Genomic DNA, 13,766 nt, shown 5'->3' on the forward strand with positions numbered 1-13,766 from the left:
TCACTAAAGAAGTGAGTAATGGCTAATGTGCACAATTAAAAGGTGCTCAACATCATTAGACATCAGGGAAAAGCAAATGAAAACCACAGTAAGATACAACCACACGTCCACTCAGACGGGCTAAAATTTAAAAATCAGACATTGCCACTGCTGGTGAAGATGGAGCACAGATGGAGCTATGAGACGCCACTGGAAGGGGCGTAAAACAAACGAGTGTTTTACAAGTGTTCTGTAAAATCCTTTGGCAGTTATTAATAGAGTGACATTTAAGTGATACAAACTACGTGACCCAGCCATATCAAACCTACGTATTCACTCGAGAGAAATGAAAACCTCTGTCCATTAAAGATGTGTTCATGAACATTTATGGAAGGTTTATATTTAATAGTTGAAAAACTGGAAACAACCCAAATGTCCATTAACAGGTAAATGGATAAAAAATTATTGTGTGTTTATACTTTGCACCCAAATATCAAATTAAGTACAACATACTAGGTACATTGTAAACGGTACTAGTAAACAGTAATTAACTACAGAAATGCACAACATGTACTTAGGAACTACTGTCAGCAATCTCTGAACTATAAACGGTCCAGACTTAGACTGAAGATGAGTTAGAAAAGAGCTAAGCAGAGTCAGAAAGAACAGGCTCCATATATACACAGTAAAAGATACTGAATCAGATCAATCCGAAAGCCTGACCGACCTCCATAACAGAGCAGTTATGAGCCAATAAACTTCTTACTGTTTAACCGGGTTGAGTCAGGTTGTCTGTTACTTGGAATAAGGTGAATCATAGATGATACGATGTAGCTCATACTTCATTTCAGTTCAGTTCAGTCACTCAGTCGTGTCTGACTCTTTGCGACCCCATGAATCACAGCACGCCAGGCCTCCCTGTCCATCACCAACTCCTAGAGTTCACTCAAACTCATGTCCATTGAGTCGGTGATGCCATCCAGCCACCTCATCCTCTGTCGTCCCCTTCTCCTCCTGCCCCCAATCCCTCCCAGCATGAGAGTCTTTTCCAATGAGTCAACTCTTCGCATGAGGTGGCCAAAGTATTGGAGTTTCAGCTTTAGCATCAGTCCTTCCAATGAACATTCAGAATTGATTTCCTCTAGGATGGACTGGTTGGATCTCCTTGCAGTTCAAGACACTCTCAAGAGTCTTCTCCAACACCACAGTTCAAAAACATCAATTCTTTGGCACTCAGCTTTCTTCACAGCCCAACTCTCACACCCATTCATGACCACTGGAAAAACCATAGCCTTGACTAGATGGACCTTTGTTGGCAAAGTAATGTCTCTGCTTTTTAATACGCTAACTAGGTTGATCATAACTTTCCTTCCAAGGAGTAAGTGTCTTTTAATTTCATGGCTGAAATCACCATCTGCGGTGATTTTGGAGCCCAGAAAAATAAAGTCTGACACTGTTTCCACTGTTTCCCCATCTATCTCCCATGAAGTGATGGGACCAGATGCCATGATCTTCGTTTTCTGAATGTTGAGCTTTAAGCCAACTTTTTCACTCTCCTCTTTCACTTTCATCAAGAGGCTCTTTAGTTCCTCTTCACTTTCTGCCATAAGGGTGGTGTCATCTACATATCTGAGGTTATTGATATTTCTCCAGGCAATCTTGAGTCCAGCTTGTGCTTCTTCCAGCCCAGCATTTCTCATGATGTACTCTGCATGTAAGTTAAATAAACAGGGTGACAATATACAGCCTTGACATACTCCTTTTCCTATTTGGAACCAGTCTGTTGTTCCATGTCCAGTCCTAACTGTTGCTTCCTGACCATATAGGTTTCTCAAGAGGCAGGTCAGGTGGTCTGGTATTCCCATCTCTTGAAGAATTTTCCAGTTTCTTGTGATCCACACAGTCAAAGGCTTTGGCATAGTCAATAAAGCAGAAATAGATGTTTTTCTGGAACTCTCTTGCTTTTTCCATGATCCAGCGGATGTTGGCAATTTGATCTCTGGTTCCTCTGCCTTTTCTAAAACCAGCTTGAACATCAGGAAGTTCACGGTTCACGTATTGCTGAAGCCTGGCTTGGAGAATTTTGAGCATGACTTTACCAGCATGTGAGATGAGTGCAATTGTGCGGTAGTTTGAGCATTCTTTGGCATTGCCTTTCTTTGGGATTGGAATGAAAACTGACCTTTTCCAGTCCTGTGGCCACTGCTGAGTTATCAAAATGTACTGGCATATTGAGTGCAGCACTTTCACAGCATCAGCTTTTTAGGATTTGAAAGAGCTCAACTGGAACTCCATCACCTCCACTAGCTTTGTTTGTAGTGATGCTTTCTAAGGCCCACTTGACCTCACATTCCAGAATGTCTGGCTCTAGGAGAGTGATCACACCATCGTGAGATCGATTTCCATATTCCCCATTAAACAGTAGGAGGGTTTAACTGCTAATGATGGGAGCTTATGGCAAAGAAAAAGATAGGAATTCCTGAAAAAAAGTAACAGACTGGAATAACCACTGTGGATAAGTTACTAGGAGTAAAAAATATAAAAGCAGTAAGAAACATAGATAGAATGTATGGCAAAAACCACCACAATATTGTAAAGTAATTAGCCTTCAATTAAAATAAATTGAAAAAAAAAAGATACATAGTGTTTTGAGAAAACCACAAATACTAGGGGTTAAAATAACGCTTCCAAAAACTCCCCGTAAGATGAACGGTTCACTGGGCATTATCACATGTGTAAAACAACCAACAGTACTTCTACCACCTGCCAAGCTGCTCAACAACAAAAATGTTCACCACCAGCAAACTTCTGGCAGTGACTTCATTCCAGGTTTTCTTTAGTCACAAAGAGAGAGAAGTGAAATGGCAGTTGGGAAGTTAACAAGAAAAGACAGAAACGTTTAACTCTTTTACATAAAATGTTTAACTTAATTACGAACTGCTATTTGCCAAGATGCCTTGTTGGATGATACATATACACCATCTCAATCCATGTAACTTCATCAAAGGTCAAGCAGAGTAAATGGTATCATCTCCAATTTAAACACCTGTTGTTGCTCAGTTGCTAAACTGTGTCAGGCTCTTTGCAACCCCATGGACTGCAGCATGCCAGGCTTCCAGGTCTTCACTATCTCCCAGAGTTTCTTCAAACTCCTGTCCATTTAACCTAAGGAAATCAAATCTTCAAGAAATTTAAATCCAAGTGCTTAAGAAATCCAGAACTTGTGACCTGGTGATTGGTCGTGCAGGGATTGGAATCAATACCTGTCTGACACAGAAGCTATCTTGCTCAACCTTTTGACAAGAATAAGCACTAAGAGGTGTCACTGGTTCCTTTGTCTGACCTGTCGTCCTAAGGGAAAGCATCAGTCACTTCTCACTAGAAAAACATGTCCCTTAATGATAAAACAGAACATAGGAGTATCAAGGAGTTCCTAAAGTACGTTGTTTATTCTTATCCCACCTCTAAGTGTAAAACTATCTGATGTTCTCAGAAAACTCCAGCAGCGGACATGGTCACTATTTGAAAGAAAAACAAAAACACTTGGCAGACAAATGAAGGACAGTATGTAGAGAAGATATGCTTATTAGTTTTGAGAAAGTTATCAACAATATATCATAAAAAGGGTACATATGAAAATATATTCTGCTAGAAAACCACTGAAATTTATAGGCATTATCATTTCTAATGGGGAACAAAAGGAAAAAGCCAAAGTATTCACCAATATTGAAGTCTGTAGAACAGAATATGTGGTGTTCCTTTTTCAATTAAAATGTATGTCTTCAGAAAACTAAAACAGAACTATCATATGATCCAGCAATTCCACTGCTAGGCATTCAGTTCACTTTGGTCTATCAGTCATGTCCGACTCTCTGCGACCTGATGGACGGCAGCACGCCAGGCTTCCCTGTCCATCACCATCTCCCAGAGTTTACTCAAACTCATGTCCATGGAGTCGGTGATGCCATCCAACCATCTCATCCTCTGTTGTCCCCTTTTCCTCCTGCCTTCAATCTTTCCCAGCATTAGGGTCTTTTCTAGTGAGTCAGTTCTTTGCATCAGGCAGCCAAAGTATTGGAGTTTCAGCTTCAGCAACAGTCCTTCCAATGAATATTCAGGACTGATTTCGTATAGGATGGACTGGTTGGATCTCCTTGCAGTCCAAGGGGCTCTCAAGAGTCTTCTCCAACACCACAGTTCAAAAGCATCAATTCTTCAGCGCTCAGCTTTCTTTATAGTCCAACTCTCAAATCCATATATGACAACTGGAAAAACCACAGCCTTGGCTAGACAGACCTTTGTTGACAAAGTAATGTCTCTGCTTTTGAATATGCTGTCTATGTTGGTCACAACTTTCCTTCCAAGGAGTAAGTGTCTTTTAATTTCATGGCTGAAATCACCATCTGCAGTGATTTTGGAGCCCAGAAAAATAAAGTCTGACACTGTTTCCCCTGTTTCCCCATCTATTTCCCATGAAATGACGGGACCGGATGCCATGATCTTCGTTTTCTGAATTGACCTTTAAGCCAACTTTTTCACTCTCCTCTCTCACTTTCATCAAGAGGCTTTTTAGTTCCTCTTCACTTTCTGCCATAAGGGTGGTGTCATCTGCATATCTGAAGTTATTGATATTTCTCCCGGCAATCTTGATTCCAGCTTGTGTTTCTTCCAGTCCAGCGTTTCTCATGATGTACTCTGCATATAAGTTAAATAAACAGGGTGACAATATACAACCTTGACATACTCCTTTTCCTATTTGGAACCAGTCTGTTGTTCCATGTCCAGTTCTAACTGCTGCTTCCTGACCTGCATACAAATTTCTCAAGACGTAGGTCAGGTGGTCTGGTAGTCCCATCTCTTTCAGAATTTTCCACAGTTTATTATGATCCACACAGTGAAAGGCTTTGGCAGTCAATAAAACAGAAATAGATGTTTTTCTGGAACTCTGTTGCTTTTTCAATGATCCAACAGATGTTGGCAATTTGATGTCTGGTTCCTCTGCTTTTCTAAAACCAGCTCGAACATCTGGAAGTTCACGGTTCATGTATTGCTGAAGCCCAGCTTGGAGAATTTTGAGCATTACGTTACTTGCGTGTGAGATGAGTGCAATTGTGCGGTAGTTTGAGCATTCTTTGACATTGCCTTTCTTTGGGATTGGAATGAAAACTGACCTTTTCCAGTCCTGTGGCCACTGCTGAGTTTTCCAAATTTGCTGACATATTGAGTGCAACACTTTCACAGAATCATCTTTTAGTAGATTTAGCTCAACTGGAATAGTTGAATATTTTAGGAATAGCTCAACTGGAATTCCGTCACCTCCACTAGCTTTGTTTGTAGTGATGCTTCCTAAGGCCCACTCTAGGATATTACTCAGCCATGAAAAGGGATAGAATTCTGCCAGTTGCTACAATGAGGATGGCCCCAGAAGGGCTATTTTGCTTGGTGAAATAAGACAGAGAAAGACAAATACTCTATGTTATCACTTACATGTGTAATCTAAAAATATAAACAAATGCCTGTAACAAAACAGAAGCAGACTCACAAATATAAAGAAGAAACTAGTTGTTAGCAGTGTGAAGATGGCAGTGTGGGAAAGGACGGGATAGGGCTACGGGATTTATGAGATACAAACCACCATGCATAGACTGAATGGGTAACAAGGATACACTGTGCAGCACAGGGATATACAGCCACTGTTTTGTCATAACTTTGAATGCCATGTATCAAGAAAAACACTGAATCACTATGTTTCTGAAATTAAAATAGTATTGTAAATCAACTATTCTTCAATTTAATTTTTTAAATTAAAAATTTTAAAGGAATGATAGACAAATAAAAATATATGTATACATATTTGCATGTGCATTAAAAGCTTTCCCAAAACAATCATCAGATGGATTAGCAGGAAGTTTTCCTTTTGTACTTTTCTGTACTTTTAGAATTTTTTAAACATGCATGAAGATTTTTTCTGACAAGGGTTATTTAAGCCTCTTATATTTCTTAGTATTTTGTAAGATCCTCTCAAATACTCTTTTAATTATGGTTCACTTTCAATATTATTAATAGTGTAATAGATAAATGACTACAGGAAAAGTCTCACTATTCACTTAATACAAGACTACCACTTTTACATAAACTGCCTGAGATAATGGGCTTCCCAGGTGGCGCTAGCGGTAAAGAACCCATCTGCCAGTACAGGAGATACAAGAGACGCGGGTTCAATCCCTGGGTTGGGAAGATCCCCTGGAGGAGGGCATGGCAACCCAATGCAGTATTCTTGCCTGGGAAATCTCGTGGCCATAGGGGCTTGGCAGGCTATGGTCCACAGGGCTGCAAAGAGTCAGACACAACTGAAGCAACTCAGTACACATGAGTACTTAGTACAAATGAGGAAACACCTCACAGGGATTTTCCCAAAGTGGCTCAACTAGGATACAGAAACCTTATATAAACCTGAAACTGAAAGTGAAGTCGCTCAGTCGTGTCCGACTCTTTGCAACCCCATGGACCGTAGCCCACCAGGCTCCTCGGTCCATGGGATTCTCCAGGCAAGAATACTGGAGTGGGGTGCCATTGCCTTCTCCAGGGGATCTTCCCCACCAAGGGATTGAACTCGGGTCTCCTGCATTGCAGGCAGACGCTTTAACCTCTGAGCCACCAGGAAGCCCCATTTTTTTTATATATATATATATATATATATATATATATAAACCTATAGCTCCCTAATTCAAACCTCAAAGCACTTTCCATTACACCACACTGCCTATTCAAAGACAAAGGTGTTTTAAAGTTAAAATAAACTTATATAAGTACTTCAGTTTGTATTTAGGTATATCCCTCCTCTTTCCAAAAAAGGAATTGAGACAGGTCATGGAAATTCACCCTACAGGAGAAAAACAAGTAGGAACTGAGGCACTGGAAAATAAGGGTTAAAATGAAAAAGTTATTCTATAGTAAAGAGAGAAATTCTGAGTGTTTTTACATCAATTACTATGTTTCTTAATTTCTAAGATATCAAAGAAAAGAGGTAAATGAGACCACAATATAGTTTATAAAATTCACAGTATTAAGTCATAAAGGAAAGCAATTGCTCAGAAATCTAGCTTTCCCCAGCACCAAGCCCAGAGAGACTATATAACTGAGGGTTCTTATGAGGGAAAACTCTGTGACAGAGATGGCAAAGTCCTTACAAATATACTAATAATAATTAAACAGAATAATGCCAAAAACTCAATTCAAGTACTGCTACCCATATACTATTACAGCTCAATGGGACAAATCTACCTTTAACAGCAAAGTCTTCTTTAAAAGCTAGCAAGTCATTTTAATGAATATACCATGTTTTCTTTGCGACCCCGTGGACTGTAGCCCACCAGACTCCTCCCTCCATGGGATTCTCCAGGCAAGAGTACTGGAATGGGGTGCCATTTCCTTCTCCAGGGGATCTTCCAGACCCAGAGACTGAACCTGGGTCTCCTGCATTCCAGGCAGACGCTTTAACCTCTGAGCCACCAGGGAACCCCATACCATATATCAGCTCCTTTTAATTTTAATCTTCAAAATATTTCACCTTAGTTTGGTAACTAACTTAGAGGTTATCATCATTAGCAAATAAAATATCTAGACATCATTATTTTCATATTCTTAAAATGTAGTTTTCAATATAAGAAAGGCTGAGTCCAAGCTCTAACGCAATGGCCTTACTAGGGCGATGTTACTGTTCTCCCCAGTGGACTCATCCACAGGTAATTACAGGATGGAAAGAAACTGCTCATGTTAATTCAGTTCCTTTATAGTAAGCGGACTGGCACAGCCCAAGGAAACCTGGGTCTAGAAGCACAGTGCTGTGTGTGTGGTTCTGCTGTTGCTGTTGCTTGGTTGCTAAGCTGTGTCTGACCCTTGGGACCCCATGGACCTTAGCCCGCCAGGCTCCTCTGTCCATGGGATTCTCCAAGCCGCAAACCAAGGATCGAACCCACGTCTCCTGCAACAGCAGGTGGATTCTTTACCACTGAGTCACCAGGGAAGCCCATGTATGTGGTTATTACTCAATAAACAATGAATGAATGAATAAGTAGATGGGAAGAGATTGGACTTATGGAAAATAATTGATCCATGTAGTATATAACCATGAAGGAGCTAAGGAAAACACATTTTCCAGAATTACACCACTTGTAACTTTAGCACTATTAACCTATTAATTTCCAGGCTTTCAATATCATTTTCTAGGGTATAAAATGTCATTCCACCCTCTAATCTTTGCCTCTAATTTTAGCTTCTCTTCTCCCAAATATTATAAATCAATGTATTTAATAATTTTTTTCCAATAAATTACCTAAATGATTGGTCTGCACTGAGAAAAACCAAAGGAACTATACCAAAACTAAACCACCAAATCTTCCTGAAGCTGTCTGACACTTCTAAGAAGCATGCAAGGGATCTACTGCTCCACTTCTTCAGGTATGCCTCACAATATAAAATATTGAACAAACTTCAATGGAATGAACTGCATGCAGCTTTTCAAACTCTAACCCTAAATACTTAATGCCAGCTGTATTTATCACTCAAGCAATCTCACTAAGATATACTTTAGAGAGCAAAGAAAGACAAATCAACACTCAATGTGGACACCTCAGACTCCTTCATAAAGCAAAGCATAATCCAGGGAACAAAAAAACTCCCTTTTAAATTCAAATTACATTAATTTGAAATTACTTCACTATCTTATATTATTTTGAATATACAGACACAAATATATATTACATATGTATTTATGTATAAGCACACATACACGCACACATTTGAGATCTCCATTTAGACTGAAACTCTCTAAAAGTGGAAACTGGTACATAAATTTATTCCCTATTCTACATTCTTACAGATATGATTGGTTATAACTTCTTCAAAGGAAAAAATCTGTGGCAATCAAAGTTGAAATGTGCTAATGTGATCTCCAAAAACATTTTATTAGTTAGCTCACTCAATATTTAAATATCATTAAATTGACTATTCCTAGGAATACAGAAAATACCTATGTACTGAGTATGAACTATTCCTAGGTATAATCAACCATATTTGCAAAAATATAAAGACAGATATGAATACACACACACACACACACACATATATCTTCACCATCAGGGAAGCCATTCTACAATCAAGTTGCTCTAAAATCACAGGAGGCTTCCCTGATGGCACAGTGGTAAAGAATCCACCTGCCAATGCAGGATGTGGTTCGATTCCTGGGTCAGGAAGATCCTTTGGAGGAAATGGCAACCCATTTCAGTATTCTTACCTGGGAAATCCCACGCACAGAGGAACCTGCTGGGCTACAGTCCAAAGGGTCGCAAAGAGTCTAGACACGACTAAACACAAAATCAAAGTCTTAAAACCAATATAAATATTTAACAGAGTTTTTATTCCCCCAAAAGTTGTTATTAAAAAGTCATAATATGCTGCTGCTGCTGCTAAGTCGCTTCAGTCGTGTCCGACTCTGTGGGACCCCATAGACGGCAGCCCACCAGGCTTCCCCATCCCTGGGATTCTCCAGGCAAGAACACTGGAGTGGGTTGCCATTTCCTTCTCCAGCGCATGAAAGTGAAAAGTGAAAGTGAAGTCGCTCAGTAGTGTCCAACTCTAGCGACCCCATGGACTGCAGCCCACCAGGTTTCTCCGTCCATGGGATCTTCCAGGCAAAAGTACTGGAGTGGGGTGCCATTGCCTTCTCCGCATAATATGTCTAGCAGTCAAAGAAATTTAGTACAATCATCTTATTCTTATGCAAGATGACAGTGGTTGGATTTATTAAACTACCAGTGATATACTCTAAACTGGTAAGTAAAACATAAAGGTCATTTGGTAAGGTTAAAATTCACTTACCTCCATATCAAATTAGTAATTAGTTAGATAATCCTGACCAATTACCACTACCACTTAAAAAGTAAATGTTCTAAACCCATAAATCAAGTAATAGGAATTGCTACAATTGCAGTATATCAAACCTAAGAAGAAAAGACCTCATTTTCCACATTTATGAAAACAATTTATAAAGGGAAGTTACAAAATCCAAGAGACCAACATGGAGCCACTGAACCTTCAATCTAACAATTTAAAAAGAACATACAAATGCAACAGAGAATATTTTAAAAATTAGATTTAAATAGTTTCAAGTTTAAGATTAGAAACATACTTTCCTTAGATTAATTGACCCAGAGGGATGGTATGGGGAGGGAGGAGGGAGGAGGGTTCAGGATGGGGAACACATGTATACCTGTGGCGGATTCATTTTGATATTTGGCAAAACTAATACAATTATGTAGAGTTTAAAAATAAAATAAAATTAATTAAAAAAAAATAATAATTTACTAAATTATATCACTCTTAGATAATGTTAAAATTTAGATTGTGTAATGAGTCTGTAATAAGATTTCTTAAATTTTAAAGTTTCAAAAATAGAAATAGAATATTAATTTATAAGACATTTTATTCCAAATGAAATTAATCAAATAGAAATTTATGACACCTGACTCAATGCCAATATTAGAATTCCTAAGTCAAATTACATACTGAAGAAGGAGACCCTGAATGAAGAAAGGAGATTTATGTTACCTAATTATCAAAAACAGACAAAAATGAAACTTTTGGCAAAGATGAGCAGATAAATTATTAGATTAAAAATAATTTTTAAAAGGCTGTAAATTCTCATTTGAAGACAAATGACTGCTAACTATGAGCTTGGATGAAATTCAGCAGTATTTAAAATGCCAAAAATTGGACAGTGAAATCTAGTAGCAGTCAAATCTTTAACCTTAATGTGAAGAAAAACTGAAATTTTTAGAAATATGCCTCAATTGTCAATTTATCCACATAGAAAACTAACAGAAAATAAAAATATCATCGTCTTCCAGACTTTAGTCACATACCTACAAAGATGAAAGGGCAAGGAAAAGAAGCACACATGTAAAACCTCAGTGAGACTGTCTCAGTAAATCTTCTTTCAAATAACTTGGTTAGGAAAGGTTACCTTAAGACAAAATACAATAATAATTTCTAATAATAACAGTAATAATTTTCCCTCTAGGGAGAAAGAGTTAATTCATTTTTTTAAATTATTTAGTGAGGTTACTTTTGAAATTTTACCACTGAAGGGTCCTACTATGTGCCATGCTTAGCATTTGTTATACATCATTATAATCATATAAATGTTCTGATTAGTTCTAGTTAGATGTTTGAAAGGCAGAGTTCAATGACTTCTCAGCCTGTAGTATACTATACTGAAATTTGCTTCTTCATTAATACTATCTCTAAAGAAATATTGATAACAAAGTTAGTCAGGGTGAGTCTTTATATTTTACTCTACAGAGAATGACTCTATAACCTCCAGATAATTAAAGTAAAATGTTTAAACACCTAAACTGCTCAAGAACTAGGATGTAAAAATCTTCTGTACTCCAGTTAAGCTTCCATTCTGACTTCTAATTCACTGTACATCAAAGAAAATCAACTTGCCCTAACACAGAAAAACTATCCCCTTCAGTGATCAGGCAGGTGTTGAGGCCAGAAAGAGAGCCTATTTTCCACAGCCCTTTACCTTGTTTGATCACTGGTTACTTTTGATCTGACACTGCCCTCTCTCTAGTAATGACTTCCCCCTCGAAGACCCTACCTCACATCTGTCAGAAAGAATAAAGGGCATCAAACTGAGACCTGACAACGCCTATGGGCCAAGCGATGGGCTGCCAACTGAATGCTCCCCAGCTCCCACAATTTCCAATTCAGCTCCTTTTGTTCTGGTAGGTACAGGGTTAGGGTACCAATGACAGCAGAAAGGATTATGCACCAACTGTGAAACCAAGCCTTCTTGAATATGTATCTTTTATCTCTGCTTCTTCATCTTCTTAAATGCTGCAAACTTCATGGTGGTTACTATGAAATACATATTCAACAGGTGCAATAGAAAGTTTGTTTAAATCCTTTTCCAGGAGAAAACAAAGGACACAATGTATTGTAATTCAACTATAAAGCTTTAAGGAAAAAGTTTCAAACCCATGGTGTGAGATTAATAAAGGCCAGCTGTCAAAGAGCATGTTAATTGTAAATGAAACCACAAAAGTTTTAGAGGACCACTACTTAGCACCATACACCACCTAAAATGGGAACGTCCCCTAAAACAATGTACATATTCAGAAGAGGCAAGGTTTAGATTGTTAAATTGCAGATTCTCACACTAATTTGGTGCTAATCAGTACTGAAAATAAGTTCCTCCAGTTTTGTTTAAACAATGTGGTGAGTATATGTAACCTTATGCTAGAAATTTTAAAAATTTGGTCAAATACCACTTTGATACCATTTCACTAACAAATTTTCAACTGTCATTAGAATATTGCATGAGTTCTTATATATTCATTAATAAATAACCTTCACACACACACACACACACACACACACAGAGCTCATCAGGCATGCAATAAAAGGATTTGCAGAAAGCAGGTTTAGAGGCCTTCTAAGATCACTTTCAAGGTTGTCACTTTTTTTTTTTTAAGAAAGGAAAGGTCAGAAGAAGGAAGTACTTGATCAATAATATACCCATGCAAACTTAATATACTTTTAATATTATAATGCATAAAATCAAATAACTAACTTTAGACATGGATAAATACAAAATCTCAAAGGTGAGGAGGAAGCATTAAGGTGATTACAAGTTAATTCCAATAACTGGAGAAATTAGTATGTACAACAGCTAAAGAAAGATATGCCTTGATGGAGAGAAAGGGGAAAGGCTCTCACATCTGAAGAATGAAACTGCGACACTGGGCAAATCCATACACCAACTGATACTGATTTATACCTCTGAAGAAGACTGTATGTGAAATATCTCCTATACTAATAGTGACCAACAGTCAGCACTATTTCACTCTTCTTGAAAAAAAAGTCTATCTTGACTGTAATCTAAAAGTATCATAAAGTATATCATTATAATGTGATGGTTTTAAATAGACTCTAATATATAAAAACAGATGATGCTTATATACACACTCAGAGTGACTTTACAGAAGAAAGTCATCTAGGTATACCAGAAAAAGGTAGCACTTCTAAACTGAAAAAGCACAATTTAATCCAAGGATAAACAATACAGCTTGCTGACCCAATACTTGACCAATTTTTTCCTTAAGTTTTCCAAATGCCACTTAATTCTCCAAGAAAATGAAGAAGTAAACTACATTATTCTAACTAGATACCTATCTATGCTTCTTTTGCTGTATTCTTTCCCTAATTTTTGATTCTATAAAACTATTAGGACATATTAAAGAACATATTAAAGATAATAACATAAATGGAACCAATTTATGATACTTAAAAAATAAGAATATAAAGTATTAAAAATTGCCAGTGTAATCTTCTGCATGGTATATCATGGTATATAAGCATGCAATGTCGATGTTCTAATTAAATTTAATGCCAGATATGTTTGATACATTTTCTGGGTACTATGCAATCAATATATGTATCAAATATTATACTTATCTCTTTCTAACTGCAACAATAAAAGCAAGCTCTTTCAAACAAACATAAATGCAAGATGTTAACTTTCATCTTTTTAAGAAAAATCAAGTGATTAAAAATGACAACAGAAAAAGGACCACAATTCTAAGCAAGCTCAAGAGATTTTTGTTAGAGTTTTCTGAAAGCAAGGAAGGAAAATACACTGGTGAAAGCAATGGAACAACTCAAATATCCTCAATGGAATGCAAACCAAGTATCTAACAGGTAATTTGCAATAAAAAAGA

The 13,766-nt window shown here is 37.6% G+C and overlaps 1 protein-coding gene across 1 annotated transcript in view; it reads right to left on the bottom strand.

Annotated features, from left to right (window-relative positions):
* FBXL17 (F-box and leucine rich repeat protein 17) overlaps positions 1-13,766 on the bottom strand; it is a 527,341-nt gene that overhangs the window by 458,042 nt on the left and 55,533 nt on the right.

Source organism: Bos mutus, chromosome 7 (assembly GCF_027580195.1).
Source record: "Bos mutus isolate GX-2022 chromosome 7, NWIPB_WYAK_1.1, whole genome shotgun sequence".
In the NCBI taxonomy this organism is placed as follows: Eukaryota; Metazoa; Chordata; class Mammalia; order Artiodactyla; family Bovidae; genus Bos; species Bos mutus.